We start from the raw sequence: 18,983 nt of genomic DNA on the forward strand, positions 1-18,983 counted from the left end.
TACGGTGACATCAAAATAACTACAAAATTCAAGTACCTAGGAGAGATTTTGACTCCAAACATGAATGAAAAAGCAGCGATTCAGGAATGTGCAAGAAAGATGGAAACTGCATTTAGATTATGTCAAAACACCTACAAATCTAAGTCACTTTCCTACCAGGCCAAATTCAAGTACTAGAGCACGTTAGTCAAATCTGAATGTTTATACGCAGCTGAGACAATAGCCACGAAGGGACAACAAAAAATCCATGTTGAGACATACAAAAATTCGGCTTTACAACACAGTAATAAAACCAACAGTCCTTTACGCAAGTAAAGAAAGAAAGAAAGAAAGAAAGAAAGAAAGAAAGAAAAGAAGGAAAGGAGGTTCCTTAGAAAGATTCTTGGACCCATAAAATCATCAGACAAGTTTGCGTTTCGCATGAGACCAAACCGAGAACTACACCAACAATTTGAAAACATCGCCACCACAATGAAAAACAGGAGATTGACGTTCTACGGACATATTAAAAGGATGGGATCAGAGAGGCTCGCCAACAGGATCCTCACCTTCCAGGAGAACAGGAAGACACAAGTGCCATGGGTAAAAGAAGTCCACCAAGATTTAGAAAAATGTGGGATCACGGCAGCAGATATAACAAACTGAAAAATCTTCAGGCAGAGAGTTGCGGAGGTGAAGGACCTAGCGATGAGGAAACGAGGAGGAATAGAGTATTCTCGGCAGAAGAACGAGCACGAGCAAGCCAACGAATGAAGGAATACTGGCGAAAGAGGAAGGAGAAAGAACTTGAAAAAGCAATGGAAGTTGCGTAATCGCAGCACATAGCTGGCTGAAACGACAATAATAATAATAATAATAATAATAATAATAATAATAATAATAATAATAATAATAGGCCGGATCTGGTGTTGATTCTGGAGCAAAGCTCTACGACCCCGTGTCCTTACTGGCATCAACCCTCTATGGGATATAAAAGGCGTATACAGTATAATCGATCCTTTGGCTGAACACAGACGGCTTTAATGGTCGGTGCCCGGCAGCAAGAATTCACACCTCAGTCTCAGACCAGAATGTTTTCTGATATCTGCAAGTGTCTTTGAATGGGTTTTGAAATTAGCGCACATGAACTTTCCACTGTAATGTATGTCACACGTAGAGTTAATATTCAGTGAGTACTCAAGTTAAAAGTTAATGTCATGTTAACTGTCACTAGAATCTAGAACACGTGGGAGGAGATAGGATGAATCCCACGAGAGTATTGGCAGTCAGTCAGATGTAGAAACCTAATTTTCATTTGAAGGTGTGAATGGTTTCCCCGAGCCAAGTAGACAGAAATCCCACGGAAGTAGGTTGCTTTACTTGGAACCTGCCAACGAGTTCTACATGACTAATGAGAAACAGACACCAGAATGAAATATATGCTTCTCTGTAACATCACTTTCTCTGATTATACCGCCGTGAGATGTAGAGCTTTCACTGATGAGTGTATATTTCGTTTACGATCACTCAGTGGATTCTCTGAAAGATGTTGACGACTTACTGCTGACTCAGTTAAATGTGAAATATATTTGTTAATATTGTAAATGATAAATCGCATTCGTACATTTTCTCCCCTACTCGGAAAAACGTAGGATTATAGATATGTTTTTGGACTTAAAAGACGAACAGAGCCTCCGTGGTTCAGGAGGCAGCGCGCCGGCCTCTCACCGCTGGGTTCCATGGTTCAAATCCCGGTCACTCCATGCGAGATTTGTGCTGGACAAAGCGGAGGCGGGACAGGTTTTTCTCCCGGTACTCCGGTTTCCCCTGTGATAAATCTAAACTAATTCAGCAATAAATAAACCATCTACATACCAACTCTCGGATTCAGATACCACCTCTTATCCACAATTTCCATTCCAGATCCACCTCATATACCTTCCACAATACACCACTAAATCTAAATTTACAACATCTCAGATTTACAAAATAACACCGCTTGACACCGCTTCTCACCATATTTCAACCATAGTCCTCAATAACTGCGACCGTTTTATACCACCACTTCTCCAACACCTCATTTCAGCAATATGACACATCTTACCTTAATCGTATCTAGATACCAGGCCATCTTCACCTTAAAATACCAAACACTCATATACCATCTCTTCACCAACACCACATTCCAATCTCTACCATCCAAAACTCTTGTCCCTCTTAACACTCACTTAGTTAGCATTAAATAAACCTCCTACCCAACCAAAAGCTAATACAGCTACCCTTCAATACCAACACATCGCTTCATATACCACCTCTCAATCTCATACCACACTATCATGCTATCCTCTCTCTTATATACATCAACAATAAATATACCACTTCACCATTGCCACATTTCGGCCTTCACCCATAATTACCATCATAACCTAATAAATTTACAGTGAATAACAATTACTGACATATCGTAAGACTTACCAATCAGCGTCAACTCCAAATATCACAATAAATATATCACTTCACCCTTACCACGTCTCAGCCTTCACAAATTATTTACCATATTTCAGTCTTCACAAATAGTTACCATCCTAGCCTAATAAAATTACAATGAATAACAATTACTGACATATCATAAAACAAACAGACCATGCCATCCTGTCCTCTTACCCAACTCCCCTAACTAAATACTCAGTCCCTATATACACTAAACCATTAAAATTTTAACCTACTATCTCCTTCCCTTATACAGATAACTATTCTACCCCCCTATTCCCCTGCCCACCCTCTAACTCACTCTCCTTCATTTTACTCTCGCAGGCCTTTTTTGTCGCACAAAAATACCTGTTCAATTCACCCCCTTTTTCCCATTGTTTAAGAATCCATCTCAGTATTGCGTTCTCATCCCCTCTCCCCAGTACTTCCCGATTCTCGGCACTCAATAATCTATGTCTTAACCCCCTCGTTCCCTCACAGTCTCTTAGCAAGTGAAACTCATCATTCACATCCCCACAAAGTACACACCTTGTCTTATCCCTGCCCTGTAACCAGCCCTTATTCCTTGGCAGACCTAAAAGCCACCACATCATCCCATATCGATTTGACCTATCAACGTATCTAATATTCAACCCTGCTATCTCCTCTATTTTCGTCAAAACAATCAGCGAATTTCTTAGTCTGCTTTCCCCCAATAATTTCTGCCTATGGATATCCCTAATTCTCCTTTCTAGTATTTTCATCCCTCTCACTTCTGTCTTTGACCAAACCTCCCCCCACAGGTGCCCTAATCCTATCCTCTCTAAATATCCTTTTATTTTTTCTAACCATCCCCCCTTATACATGCTCTTAAATTGCTGTACATATGCAGCCTGTAAAACTCTCCCACCTTCCTGTCTTTTTAAATTCATCCAATATCTAACTATTCTTTTCACACCCTCTGATTCCAAATCCTCCCCACACATTAATTCCGCCCCTACGTTTGCTGTACACCTCGGTAAGCCCATCACTAACTTAGCAAAACTACTAACAATCTTTCTTAGTTCCTCTCTTTTTTCATCCAGCCCCCAAACTTCTGCTCCGTATAATACCCTCCCCACTATTACCGACCTGAACACGAGTCTCAGTGTTTTATAACTGATCCCCGGGAACTTGAGTAGCAAATTTCTGACTGAGGCTAAGGCTGCCAAGCCTCTATATTTCATTCTTTTGATCTGGTCACTCCAAGTTCCTTTATCATTAAAAATAACTCCTAGATATTCCAGCTTCCTTACCTGTTCCAATCTTTCTCCCTGTATTACCCAATTCCCTTCCATCTTTCTTCTTTTGTTCACCTGTACTATCAATATTTTAGACTTATTTCCATTAATTTTCAATCCCCATTTCCTCGCAAATAGCATCACTGACTCTAAGGCCCTATTCATCGCCCCTGAAGTTAACGTCATCAATAACACATCATCCGCAAATATCAGTCCTGGCACTTCCAAACCATTAATTACCGGTACAGCCCAATTTCCTGCCCCAAACCCCTCTAATATATCGTTTATAAATAAAATAAACAGTATGGGCGATAACTTGCAACCTTGTTTTAAACCCACCTTGGACTCCAATGGTCCACTCATTCTCTCTTCTCCCAATTTTACACAAAACCTGACGTCCCTGTATATTCCTTCCACTGCCCTCAACAGGTTTCCCCTGTGATAATTCATGCCAGCAACACTCTTCAATATCGTTTCATTTCATCTGTCAGTTATTAATCATTGTCCCAGAGGAGTGCGACAGGCTTCGGCAGCCGGCACAATTCATATCCTCGCCGCTAGATAGGGACTTCATTCATTCCATTCCTAACCCGGTCGAATGACTGGAAACAGGCTGTGGATTTTCTTAAAGAACGAGAGAGCGAGCACTGATTCCCCTTTTAGTAGCCTCTTACGACATACAGGGCAAGCCGATAATGAATCCTTTGGCTGTACCCAACGGGAAGATCAAGAGTTCCAATTAACAAACTGAAAGTTAGTTTATCCTAGCATCCAGAGGTCAACAGAGTAGAGGGGTGTTCGGTTCCCACCTCAGCCATCCTGCTTCTGCAGGCAAATGCCCGGAATTATTCCTAACAAAAGGCCACTATGGCTTCCTTCTCTCTTTCTTGCCTATCCCTTCCGATCTTCCAATCAAACCCCCGCCCCCCACGAACAAGGCTCCTACTCAGAGGTAATCGTCCTCCTCTCCAGTTGTATCGCCCGACCCAGTCTCAGGCTCCAGGACACTGCCCTTGAGGCAGTAGAGGTAGGGTCCCTCGCTGAGTCGGAGGGAAAAACCAACCCTGCAGGGTAAGATAAGGTAAGGTAAGGTAAGGGTGTATTCTGCCCGAAGGCAAATCCGAACCTCCGCAGAGGTGTGCCTGAGCCGGCGTTTACATGCGGTAGGGTGGCAAGTTCCTTTCCGCTCCCTGGTTCCCTTACCCCCCACGAACAGCGCGTGGCAACCCATCCAAATCTTGACCACGCCCAATGTTGCTTAACTTCGGAGATCTCACGGAATTCGGTGTTTCTGTTGTGTGTGTGTGTCCTCCGCGCCTACAAGCTCCGCAGCCCGCCGAACATAAATGTTTCCAGAGACCACGAGGCAGACTGCAGTGCGCTGACGTGATCGTCGGTGACGTCAGCCAGCGCTATAAAAGGAACAACGTTTCTCGCCTCTCCAGGACTCCTACAGTGTCCAACGTCCAGACTACACCGCAAGTCAGGCACGGAGGTACCCTCTTAAAAATGTGTTCTGAATAGGTGGACTGATTCCTGGCCGTGAGGTTTCACCTCTGGACATTGCCTCATTCATCCTGCATCCCGTAGCCACGTCGAGCACCCATCCAAGCATTCTGCTACTTATACAAGTCCCTACAGTGCTCCGACTCCAATCATAGCATTCTGCTATATATGAACACTAGACGCAAGTTCCTTGCAAGTTATACGCCTCCTGTTAGCATTCTGCTAATACGAACTCTCTCTACTAGTTCCACTTGTTAGTATACATGACCGATATTTTTCGACTATCAAGAACATTTTCTCATTTGAACAGACTGTCTCATCAAGACAAGATTGAATGTATATAGGAATCTCAATTCTTACGATGTAAATGTGCATGACCTCGTCCACAAAATATATAGGTGATTGCACGATCTCGTCCCATAAATGTTCAAAAGATCGTATCCTTCCGGTACATTTACTCGTCCCCGTTATGAACATGAACTCGTCCCCAAGAGGAACTGGACCACACCCAATATCTCACGCTCCAGGAATCTGCCCTTGAGGCTGTAGGGGTGGGATACCTAGCTGAGCTCGACGGAAATACCAACCCTGGACTGTAAAACGGATTAAGAGAGGAAGAATTGAGTCTATCCACAAAATAATGGTAAGGCTCTTGAACTGCGAAAAAATAAGAGACATTCTAGACCTCGTAAATATAAGATTATGATTATTATTATTATTATTATTATTATTATTATTATTATTATTATCCGCCAGCCCGTTGGTGTAGAGATACCGCGTCAGTTCTTTTTTCAAGATCGTGGATTTGTTTTCCGGCCAGTTCAAGAATATTATTTCTGTACAAAAGAGTAGAACGGGGTTCATTTGATACAATATTTCTCAAGCTCTTGCTTACAGAAAGAATGTGTGCTGTGAGAAGATGACGTTACTGACCTCGTATAGGCCTCAGGGACGATTTCATGAACCCCAAGGAGACGAGTTTATGTAATTTCCGGGAATGAGCTCGTGAACCTCTAATGGTGGATCTCATCAACCGATCGCGACGATATCATGTATCCCTTGGGACGAGATCGTTATCCCCTGAAGCCTAGTTCATGTACCTCAAGGAGCCGTGTTCAAGTACCTCCAAGGGACGAGATAATTATCCCCTGAGGCCTAGTTCGTGTACCTCAAGGAGCCGTGTTCATGTACCTCGCAGGGACAAGATAATTATCCCCTGAAGCCTAGTTTATGTACCTCAAGGAGCCGTCTTCATGTACCTCACAGGGACGAGATAATTATCCCCTGAGGCCTAGTTCATGTACCTCAAGGAGCCGTGTTCATGTACCTCACAGGGACGAGATAATTATCCCCTGAAGCCTAGTTCATGTACCTCAAGGAGCCGTGTTCATGTACCTCACAGGGACGAGATAATTATCCCCTGAGGCCTAGTTCATGTACCTCAAGGAGCCGTGTTCATGTACCTCACAGGGACGGGATAATTATCCCCTGAGGCGTAGTTCATGTACCTCAAGGAGCCGTGTTCTTGTACCTCACAGGGACGAGATCATCCAATACCCAATAATGTGTCATTTGTCAAGAAAAACATGTTATACCTAGACTCATTCGAGATGTAATAGAAATAGGCAAACACACGAAAAATGTTAACAAATGTGACTGCTATATACTGAATATATTATGACAAAAATGATATAAATTATTGAGTATTGTATGAGCTCGTAACCGTCGAGAACTCCAACTCGTCCCGAGAGGTCCATGAACTGGTCATCAGGGTGAATTAAGCGTTGCATGATCTCGTCCCCTTGATGTACATGATACTCGTGCCCCGTTGAACCATGAACTTGTCCCGAGCAGTGCATGAGCTCGTCCCCGGGAAGTACATGATCTAGTACTCCGGAAGTTCATGAACTCGTCCCCTTGTGGTACATGAAAACGTTCCCTTGAGGTCCAAGACCTCGGCCCCCCAGGGGATCATTAAATCGTCCCGAGGGGTACACGAGCTCGCCTCAGAGAGGTACGTGCACTTGTCGCGGGAAGTACATGATCTCTTACCCGAAAAGTGCTTCAACACATCCCTTTGGGGCACGCGTCCTTGAGGCACGTGATTTCGCCCCAAATTGGACATGAACTCGTCTACAGAGAGGTCCATGAGTAAGTCCCCTGATGTTACATAAACTCGTCCCCAGGAAATCCATGATCTCGTACCGAGAAGTACATTCATTCGTCCCCTTGGTGTATATGAACTCGCACTTGAGGCACATGAAACCACAGAAAATCATCATCAGGGTTTCCGAAAATATTCGGTTCGAACCCACTATCTGTGGAAGGCAAGGTCACAGGTACTTGGCCCAAAGCACGCAGCCTCTCGTTTGGTTTTATGGAAAGTTTCCACCTGCCTGACCAGGTGACCCTATTATGGTAATGGAATATACCATACAGGCAAAGACTCAACGCTGAATGTTGGGTGGCGGGTAATAACGTGGCATGCTGATTGAGACAATGCCATGCATAATCTCGTCCCCGTGAGGCACATGATCTCGTCCCCATGCGGTCCATGAGCTCCTCCCCACGAGGAACTGGAGGATGCATGAACTGGTCTCCGAGTGGTACACGAGCTCATCCCCGCGATAAACACGAACTCGTCGCCTTGATGTACTTAAAGTCACGGCCCGAGGACCTTGAGTTCGTCCCCATGGGGTACTGTACTCGTGCTGGATAGGGGCTGTAGTTTGCATGACCTCGTACCCGTCGAGAACACGAACTCGTTTCCATGCGATATATGAGCTCGTTGTCACGAGGAAGGGGTGGTTTTATGAATTCGTCCCCGAAATGTACATCATCTCGTCCGCGTGAACAACATTGACCTCTCCCGTCAGGAAGATGATCTCGTCCGCATCAGCATCATTAATTCGTTCCGCTGAGGAACTTGAGGATACGTTAATAATATCTATATAAATAAAATTGTAGGGAGTCCGCTGTCTGTAATTTCGTTTCTTGCCAATTTTCCAGATATTTATCCGTTTTATGTCAACTCAAGATCAAATCGGTGGTTTTTATTTTTCGTGTCTGTCCATTTGTCTGATTGTCTGTTCCACCATCACGGCGAAACGGCTGGATAGATCTCGACCAAACGTCATATTTGGTGTATACTCATCCCGGGGAAGGTTTTGATGTGCATATAATTTTAAAATCTTTGAATAGACTGGGGGTTTATAGAAAAACCAGATTGGTTTTCCTCCATTTTCTCTTATACTATTAATTTTCTGTAAACTATGTGGACTGTGTGTGAAATGTCTGTTCATTATAAACAACTTTTGTTATGTTCATAATTTACCTTCCTCTTCAAATGACGGAGAAAATTACTATTTTCTGCGGGTATCATGCTCTGCATTGATGACCGACAGACCGGCAACGAACCTCCAGGTTACCATGGCAACGTCTCTGCTTGCCATCAGGGAAGTAACGAATTGCCATTTTCGTCATCATTCTTGTAAATTCGTGGTTGTTCATTGGGTAGAAAGCAAGGCAGGTGTCAATCGGCCATTCTTCAGGATATTGGCGGAATATCGTTGGAGGTTATAACCGTCCTCGAATAGCTTAAGTAATAACACCATTAGTCATCTTCTTATCTGTTTATGTAAGAATCCCTGCGCCTAAATTTCTGCTATGTTACCGCTTTCTTATATCCATAACTCATACCAGCAGAATTTATTGAGGGGACATTTGATTTTCCAATACATTCACTTGGTATTTACATATTTGTACTCAACCGGCTGTCCTCAGTTATAATCCTATTTTCTATTAATTTCAATTTTCTTAACTGTATTATTTTCTTCCTTAATTACTCCGTATGTATGCGAGTGCTAATCCCGAAACCTGGACACTCCTTTCTTTGAGGAAATATTCTAAGCTATGCAAATGTATAACTTTTGGCCCCGGAAAATATGGAAATATGGATGCAATTTTAACGACGGTGCAGATCTTCGTTTCTGGATAATTGGTGGCTAAACGGCAAGTCGTATCACAAAACAAGCACAAAGCACAATCTCGTTTCATTATTGAGAGATCTAAAACTTTGGTCCTATGACTTTTTGTCGTATTTCTATCTCCTATACGTTAAATTGAGCTGTATTTCTCGATTGCAAGTTGATTTTGTACTTTTTACACGCATATGTAATCGTTTGGCACACTTGTAGCTAAGATAAAATCATGACATTCGGCACGCACATTATGTTCGCCAAATATTATGATTTTAGCTGTCACGTGAGTATCAAAAATATAAAGTAGTATGGGAAAACTGTACAAAATTTCACCCCATTCAACGACTCTAACCCAATCTAACCCATAAATATAGGAGATACGAGAAGTTGCCATAGGACCAACCATGTAGAACACAGAACGAGGCGTCTGATGGTGAAGTCCGTTTGTAGATGCAATTTAATATAATATTACTCTCTGTATTTACTGTAATTTACGGATAAATGCGTATACAATGTAGAATACCGTAGCGAAGCACGGGTACATTTGCTAGTAACAAATAATATCCGTATTCGTGTGTGTGTGTCAAAATAATTCATTAAGCAGTAGGGAACCAATTGAACACTCGCTGAGTGAATGACCTTTCTTCTGTCTGGTCCTCCAACCTTATATCTAGTTAATGGACTGTCAATATCGGTTCAAATTAGTCTCTCCATTTCTAATGTAGTATTATAATGATTCAGTTTTGATCCTGTGAAATGCCTCTGTCCAATCACGTTACTATTCTGTCTCTCACTACTTATGCGCTCACCTGAGAAAATAAACGTGGAGAGAGTTCTCAGAAATTAGTGACCTCATTTTAATACATGGATTTCATTACTATGATTCTTATTTTGTTTCTTGATGCTGTTGAACTAACTAAAAGATTTCGCTCGATTTTCCGATAGCATTATCACAAAAGAACCAGAAATATTCTGAATGTGTCACTACTGGTAAGCCTAGAGGTATGTGTGGAGAGCATCCCAATTGTTAAAAGTACGTTAGCACCACAGGCGACAAACTTCGCGCTAACGTTTACGCTAATTGTCGCGTGCGGAAGCATCACTGTTATTACTGTTATTAATGTTCATATTTTTGTAACCATTCTTATTACATTAACAAGACCCGCCGGGACAATGAGTTCGTTCAAATATCATTCGAATATTGGTCAGACAAAAGGTCGACGGTAGTTCTTGGCCCATATATTTCTTCTTCATAATAATGCAAAATAATCATTAGTACAATACATTTTACTTGTAAAGAGGAAGTTATACTTTCTGGCACTAAACAATGAGATTAAACCAATCATACAACCAGCCGACCAGCCAACCAGACAGCCAGCCAAACAAACATACATGTAAACAAACAAACATACAAACAAACACTGAACGTCTAAGCACACTTATTCGTAATAAAATATATATAAACGTATTCACAAACAAACAGACAACATTTTAAATTAAGATATATATATAGGACGTACTAAACCCAAATAAAATACAGAATCGTATTTTGAAAAGCAATACGAACACTCTTGATATTAACACAAACAACGACATTCATAGAAATCTTCAATACATCTGATAACACTAACATAGTGAATGCATGCAAATCAAATTGAATCAAATCAAATCAAATCGAAGGAACCATATAACGAAAGATGTTTCTAGTGGTAATGTCGGCAATAAACGTAACATGTTAGAAATTCCTACCTCTGAAATCATTTGCTGATGATAACGATATCAATTATAGAAGGAATTGCAAACCTTTACCGACTAGCCTGACAATTAAGGTCTTGTTTATTACGTTTTACTGTCTTAGTGTGCTATCGGTTATTTTTCTATAAAATCGTATTGAATCCCCTTATTTGACTTCATTGAGATATTATTTCACATTACACATAAATCCATTCGATTGACTGTTTCATGTCTTTATTTTACAAACATCACTGAAAATTACATTTAAAAAACAGGTAAATTTTATGGTATATTTTTGCTTTAACCTAATCAAATTTGCAAAAGTATGTCCATGGAATTAATTGATACATACGTCTTTCTGAAAATATGCTATGTTGCTAGATTTTCGACCTATTTATTACATTTCCCACAAGGCCCCTGTTCAGCATAGCAAGTGAGATCGCCTGGGCTAGGTACTGGTTCTCCTTCCCATTTGTATTCCTCGACCCAAAGTCTCACGCTGCAGGGCACTGCCCTTCAACTGATAGAAGTGGGATCCTCCGCTGAATCCGAGGGAAAAACCAGCCCTGGATATTAAACGGATTAAGAAAGAAAGAAAGAAAGAAAGAAAGAAAGACCGTGTCTTAATAAAACACATTCCTCCACATAATATCAGGATCAGGAAGGGTAGCTAACCGTAAAACTGAGCAACGTCCACATGTGCTACAAAAATCTTACCTACAATCCCATCAGTGCACAGTAAAAGCCGTGGACAAACAAGATAGAATAATAAGTATAAATATCATTTAAAAAATTAAATGTACAGCATTTGCAGTAGATTTTAGTTTTAAATCATTTGACTGGGTGCTTTACGCAGCTGGGTAGGAGTCTGCCTCTTGTGTTCAAGGTTGTGACATGAAATTCCATACAGTTTTAGTTGGTATCTACCGTGCGCTTTTCAAGGCAAAAGTTTGGCATTCGGTGGACTCTTAGTAGTATTGCAAGAGTCTTTCAATAGGAAACATTAGTTTGAGGTATTTCTAACTACTGCCTGCTGTCATTTCTTGATGGATACAGTACTTTTGCATCCATCTCTTGGCACAGGCCAGAGTAAAGTGTAGCTTCCACCGAAGTGCCAGTCAACATCCATGGCTGTGACAATATGGAAGTTGCTGGGGTATGGGTAGTACTGAGTAATGACATTCAGAGCGTGACTAGTGCATCTGAGTGTTATGAAAGGTGCTGCTCATAGGGTCAGTCGTGGTGCGATAGTACTTTCTGACCCAGTGAGGAAAGCAATGGGAAACTACCTCACTCCTCATCTTGCCTAGTACGCCTCATTTTGGTGCTACCATTGGTTTTTGGAGTTTCCTCATAACCGCATAACCTTGGGTGGTGCTATTTGAGGATCCAACCAGCCTCTGGACTGATGACGTAACAGACAGACATTTCTAACTACTTTGCAAGTTTACCTGTTTACAGGCTTCCCTCCTTGAACTCTGATATTATACAGCAGAAAATACACACGTGTATAAAATATAGCTGTTAGTATCCAGTATACTCTTGAGAAAACTTAAGTTTGTCTTAACTCGAGTTTGTTTCGATGAAATGCAGGACGCATCCCTCCGCCGTGTTCGCAGTACACGAGACTGGCTGCAGTATGAATTTTTAGCCGCTATCCCCACGCTGTCAGATAATAATTTGTCCTTGACTCCACATCGATATACACCACCTGTTCGACTAGTAAATGAAATGCTAATCGTCAAAACGTGCGCGACATGTATGTGAATGGAAAATCAGAAGTCTTCATCCAAACTGCTACGGAGGAACTGACAAAACCTTGATCTCATCATTCTCTCCAGCCTTGTACACCCTTCAACGCCGTTTGGATGTATACTTACGTAACAGGTGTTTAGAATACTAAATAGCATTTTATTATCTTTCCCTATTTTAAGATGGCCTGATTTTTAATATCTTCCTCACATTATTCGTTCTTTCTTCCTTTCTTTCTTAATCCGTTTATCCTCGAGGGTTGGTTTATTCTTCGGACTCAACGAGGGATCCCACCTCTACTGTCTCCAAGGCAGTGTGCTGCATGAATGGGTCAGGGGATACAACTGGGGAGGAGAATCAGTACATCACCCAGGCGGCCTCACCTGCTATGCTGAACAGGGGCCTTGTGGGGTGATGGGAAGATTGGAAGTGGGTAGAGGGAAGAAAGCGGCCGTGGCCTTACGTTAGGTACCATCCCGGCATTCGCCTGGGGGAGAAGTGGGAAACCTCGGTAAACCACTTCGAAGATGGCTGAGGTGGAAATCAACCCCCCGTCTAATCAGTTGACCTCCCAAGGCTGAGTGAACCCCGTTCCAGCCCTCGTACCATTTTTCAAATTTCGTGACAGAGCCAGGAATCAAACTCGGACCTCTGGGGGGGGGGGGTGGTAGCTAATCACGCTAGCCACTACACCACAGAGACACGCTAGATTATTGCTAATAATATTAATATTAAGAATTATTATTATTATCGTATGGCCCCAACTACCGTATGCAGGCATTTCACTTTGACGCCATCTGGCTGCTTGCTCGTCAATTTCGATGTTCTGTTTTACTCTATATCTACTAGATGGCAGAGCAAACCGAATCTCTCTTGGGCGTCTAAGGCTGAGTGTTTTATTTATTTGTGAATTGTCTCGTGTAAATACGAAACGTGTCATCAGAGATCTTTTACATGCTGACATCGTTCGGCATGGAGAGTCGAATGGACTTCAAAAATCCGGCTATCTCTGCCAGATTTGAACCCGCTATCTTATGATCCGGAGGCCGCCGCTCTACCACTGATTCACAGAGGGAGCTGGATTACTAGTTTATGAAACAGACTGATGTCCAGGAAGTCCTAGATGTGTTGGTTGGTGCAACGGTACAAAATTGACAGTAAATGTTGGACTCCAGGAAGAAAAACTTTCAACAGAAAATAAAATCTATTCAAAACGGCATGTCTGTCTGTTAGGTCATCAGCCCAGAGGCTGGCTGGATCCTCAAATAGCACCACCAAAGGTTATGCGGTTATAAGGAAACCCCAAAAAGAAATGGCAGCACCAAAATGAGGTGTACTAGGCAAGATAAGGAGTGAGGTAGTTTGCCATTGCTTTCCTCACTGGGTCAGAAAGTACTATTGCAGCACGACTGACCCTATGAGCAGCACCTTTCATAACACTCAGATGTACTAGTCATGCTCTGAACGTCATTACTCAGCACTACCCATACCCCAGCAACTTCCATATTGTCACAGCCATGGATGTTGACTGGCACTTCGGTGGAAGCTACACTTTACTCTGGCCTGTGCCAAGAGATGGATGCAAAAGTACTGTAACCATCAAGAAATGACAGCAGGCAGGCAAATCGGCATATTTGAAGTTAATACAGTATTTTCTTACGCATATCTCGCATGCGGAATTACGGAATCGAACATTTTTCGAGCTCTGGGAACTTTCCACTTTTTGGCCTCCGGAATCCGTTGCTTCGATTTTAGGTGGTTTCAAAATCTCCCATTTTCTCCAGTAGTATATGTTAAACTCCGACACATTAAATTATCTGCCCACGACGTAATTGCCATATTTCTCCACGAATTTTAATTTGTCCGCCTCTGTGGTGTAGTGGTTAGTGCGATTAGCTGTCACACCTGGAGGCCCGGGTTCGATTCCCAGCTCTGCTACGAAATTTGAATAGTCGTACGAGGGCTGGAACGGGGTCCATTCAGCCTCGGGAGGTCAACTGAGTAGAAGGGGTTTCGATTCCCACCTCAGTCATCCTCGATAGGTTTTCCATTATTTCCCCACTTCTCCTCCAGGCAAATGCTGTGATGGTACTTACCATACTTGCACGGCCGCTTCCTTCCCTCTTCCTTCTCTGTCCTTTCCAATATTCCCATCCCCTACAAGGCTCCTGTTCAGCGTAGCAGGTGAGACCGCCGAGGCGAGGTACTGGTCCTCCTCCCCGGTTGTATCCCCCTACCCAAAGTCGCACCCTCCAGGACACTGCCCTTGAGGCGGTAGAGGTGGGATCCCTCGCTGAATTCGAGGGAAAAACCAACCCTGGAGGATAAACGGATTAAGAAAGAAAGAAAGAAAGAAAGAAAGAAACGAATTTAAATATTCGAAGTTTTAAAATCGGCGTAAAAATTGAACACTTATTCATAATTCACCGACAAGCTGGGCCACGATGAAAGTCAAAATATAAGGGAGAAAATACACTGCACCTCTTCTTACGTCTGATAATTATCATGTTGTACTGGAATTGCAAACAATCGAACAATGTGACATTCCATCTAGTTCATTAGTCCAAGGAATACCCTAGGGTCATACGATGCTATAAACACTTGCCTGTCCAGGAAAGCGAAGAATACTAACCAGACTGTGATCGAGGGTACTTGCCACAGGGCGTCTCCCTCTCTCTCGTGGTTAACGGCTTACTAACACTTCGAAGATTTTCCGCAACATACGGACTGGAAAGTGATAGGATTGGGAATGTAGCGGCCGTGGCCTTAATTAAAGTACAGCCCCAGTATTTGCCTGGTGTGAAAATGGGAAACCACGTTAAACCATATTCAGGACTGCCGATGGTGAGATTCGAAACAATCATCTTCCGACTGTAAGCTGACTGCTACGAGACCCTAACCCTTGTCACCTTTATACACTCATTCCTTGCTTCCTAAAAATAAATAATTTCCTCCGAAAAAACCTCACTTTTATGGCACAGGAAGCTGCCAGAAACCGCCACTGAAGGGGTTAAGGGGCCTCGCAGGCTCCTCGCGAAAAAATAAAAAAAATAACATGTATCTAGTCTAATGCCACTCTGCATCTAAATGATCAGGGCGGTTTTGTACAATCAGTCGTAATAGTTGTTTTTTCCCCTTTGCTTTTTGCGAAGAGGAATTGCCAGTTGATGGCATCCAGCAGCAGTTGAGTATAAGACAGCTCAGCTGTAAACAATGTTTGCTACACCACAACACCATCCTCTCTAAAGACCTACAACCAAATTATTTAATCATAATTACAGAAATGGAAGTTGATTTTAGTACTTTCTTGTTTTGTACTGCACCTACTGTAAGATGGTATTGACCACAACTTTTGTAAAACGTTTAAGGTTTGTCACAGATTTATTCGACAACAATATTTAATGCCTGCAACAATCAGTCAACTGAGGTTAACGACATCTCTTTGCGTGAAATTAATAGTAGGCTTATCAGTTGTACGGTTTAATATTTTTAAAACTTTATTTGAACAGTTTTTGATTCTAGTTTGTTCGTATATTTGTCTGTGTTGTAATAATAATAATAATAATAATAATAATAAAATAATAATAATAATAATAATAATAATAATAATAATAATAATAATAATAAAAGTTATCGGGTTTACGTGCCACTAAATACATTTTTACGTTTTTCAGAGACGCCGAGGTGCCGGAATTTTGTCCCGCAGGAGTTCTTTTACGTGCCAGTATATCTACCGACAGGAGGCTGACGTATTTGAGCACCTTCAAATACCACTGGACTGAGCCAGGATCGAACCTGCCAAGTTGGGATCAGAAAGCCAGCACCTCAACCGTGTGAGCCACTCAGCCCAATCTTTCTGTGTTGTAATGGAATAAATAACCGAGAGTTCGGTATCGGTTACAGATAATAATTGTGCAGTTACTGAAAAATGAAACCAATAATATTAAGCACGAACAGTGGTGCATGGTTGGCAGTTCAGCAACTTAGCTTGACAGTACTATCCGCGAAACGTTTAGTGATAGTTCGGCTCCCTAGTGCTGAATCGGTAGACCTCGGTTACTTTGAGATTCGTATTGGCAACTTCTGACACATAAAATATGAATCGATTATGCATCGCCGTGAGATATCTGGCGGCATAATTGCACACGGCTGACATGGTGCGTCGCTCTAGGTAGCTCAGCGCAGCGAGGGATCCAGTCGGCCGTGAATTGCAACACTTTAAATACGATTGTTATTTACACAGCAGTCCGCCTCTGTGGTGTAGTGGTTAGCGTGATTAGCTGCCACCCCCGGAAGCCCGGATTCGATTCCCGGCTCTGCCACGAAATTTGAAAAGTGGTACGAGGGCTGGAACGGGGTCCACTCAGCCTCGGGAGGTCAACTGAGTAGAGGTGGAAGTGGTTTTCCGTGGTTTCCCACTTCTCCTCCAGGCGAATGCCGGGATGGTACCTAACTTAAGGCCACGGCCGCTTCCTTCCCTCTTCCTTGCCTATCCCTTCCAATCTTCCCATCCCTCCACAAGGCCCCTGTTCAGCATAGCAGGTGAGGCCGCCTGGGCGAGGTACTGGTCATACTCCCCAGTTGTATCGCCCGAACAAGAGTCTGAAGCTCCAGGACACTGCCCTTGAGGCGGTAGAGGTGGGATCCCTCGCTAAGTCCGAGGGAAAAACCGAACCTGGAGGGTAAACAGATGATGATGATGATGATGATGATTTACACAGCAAAGTCGAGTGAGGAAAATCAAAACTCCTACATTGAAAGGACGGTTGAAAAATTCATATCGATCGGTCAAACTATCGATCCAATTCAGAATTCATTTCCATTCAGTTGGCAGTATTACCGGAACCGTTGTAACTTCCTCACCCTCGTAAAACGAAGTGTCACTGTAAGTTTCGCGGATAGTATAGGCTATTACATTACTTCCACCTACTGTAACTAAATTCATATTATTCGTAGGTGTTATATTTTATTTTAGGGGGCCCTAAATGTTATTTTAGTAGGGGGCCCGTAATACATTTGTTACAACCCTGGCATTCTATCTTGTATACTAAATAAACGTTTCATTTCTTACATTGAAAATACTGCACTGTGCACGGTTTTTTTTTTTTTACTGAACAGAGTGTCATACCTCGGCGCATTTTTAATAAGTTGTTTAATACGGACTTGCATTAATTTGGACAACCTAGAGCCTCAATTAGTCCGGCTTAGTGAGGTTCTACTGTACGGCTATTCTGCTTCCCATTCTGCTAAGAACTAGAGCTGAAGGAAAGTGTCGCGTTCGATAGGGCGGTCATATGATACCCGGTTTGTTTCTTTCTTCTGACCGTAGCAATAATGTCAGCAGAAAAACGATTAACTGTGCTCCAAAACAATTATATGTGAGCTCCAATGTAATGGGGAGGTCAGACCACACACGATCAATGGCGAACACCGGCGATGACAGACGTGGCTGACACAAAACTGCACGAAATAAATTAACCGAGTAGCAGTGATACTTAAATCTGCCATATTGGATATGAAGTTGAGTGGCCCGACTCATAACACCGAGGCTATGAGTTCGATGCCCGATTTTTAAGTACAGAAATAAATCTTCGTACTTTATGATTATGATTATTATTAATATTTTTATTATTTACAATTTGCTTCACGTCGCACCGACACAGATAGGTCTTATGGCGACGATGGGAAAGGATAGCACTAGAAGTGGGAAGGAAGCGACCGTGGCCTTAATTAAGGTGCCGCCCCCCGATTTGCCTAGTGTGAAAATGGGAAACCATGTAAAACCATCTTCAGGGTTGCGGACAGGGGAGTTTGAACCCTCTATCTCCCGTATACAATGCAAGCTCACAGCTGCTCGCCCCTAATAATAATAATAATAATAATAATAATAATAATAATAATAATAATAATAATAATGCCGGACTGAATGGCTCAGACGGTTGAGGCGATGGCTTTCTGACTCCAATTTCGCAGGTTCGATCCTGGCTAACTCCGGTGGTATTTGAAGGTGCTCAAATACGTCAGACTCGTGTCGGTAGATTTACTAGCGCGTAAAAGAACTTCAGCGGGGCAAAATTCCGGCACATCGGCGTCACCGAAAACCGTAAAAATAATTAGAGGGCCGTAAAACCAATAATAATAATAGTAATAATAATAATAATTTGGGTTCGAACCCCACTGTCGGCAACCCTGAAGATGGTTTTCTGTGGTTTTCTATTTTCATATCAGGCAAATGCCGAAGCTGTACTTTAATTAAGATCACGATTACTTCCTTGCCATTCCT

This window comes from Anabrus simplex, chromosome 9, assembly GCF_040414725.1.
Source record: "Anabrus simplex isolate iqAnaSimp1 chromosome 9, ASM4041472v1, whole genome shotgun sequence".
Taxonomy (NCBI): domain Eukaryota; kingdom Metazoa; phylum Arthropoda; class Insecta; order Orthoptera; family Tettigoniidae; genus Anabrus; species Anabrus simplex.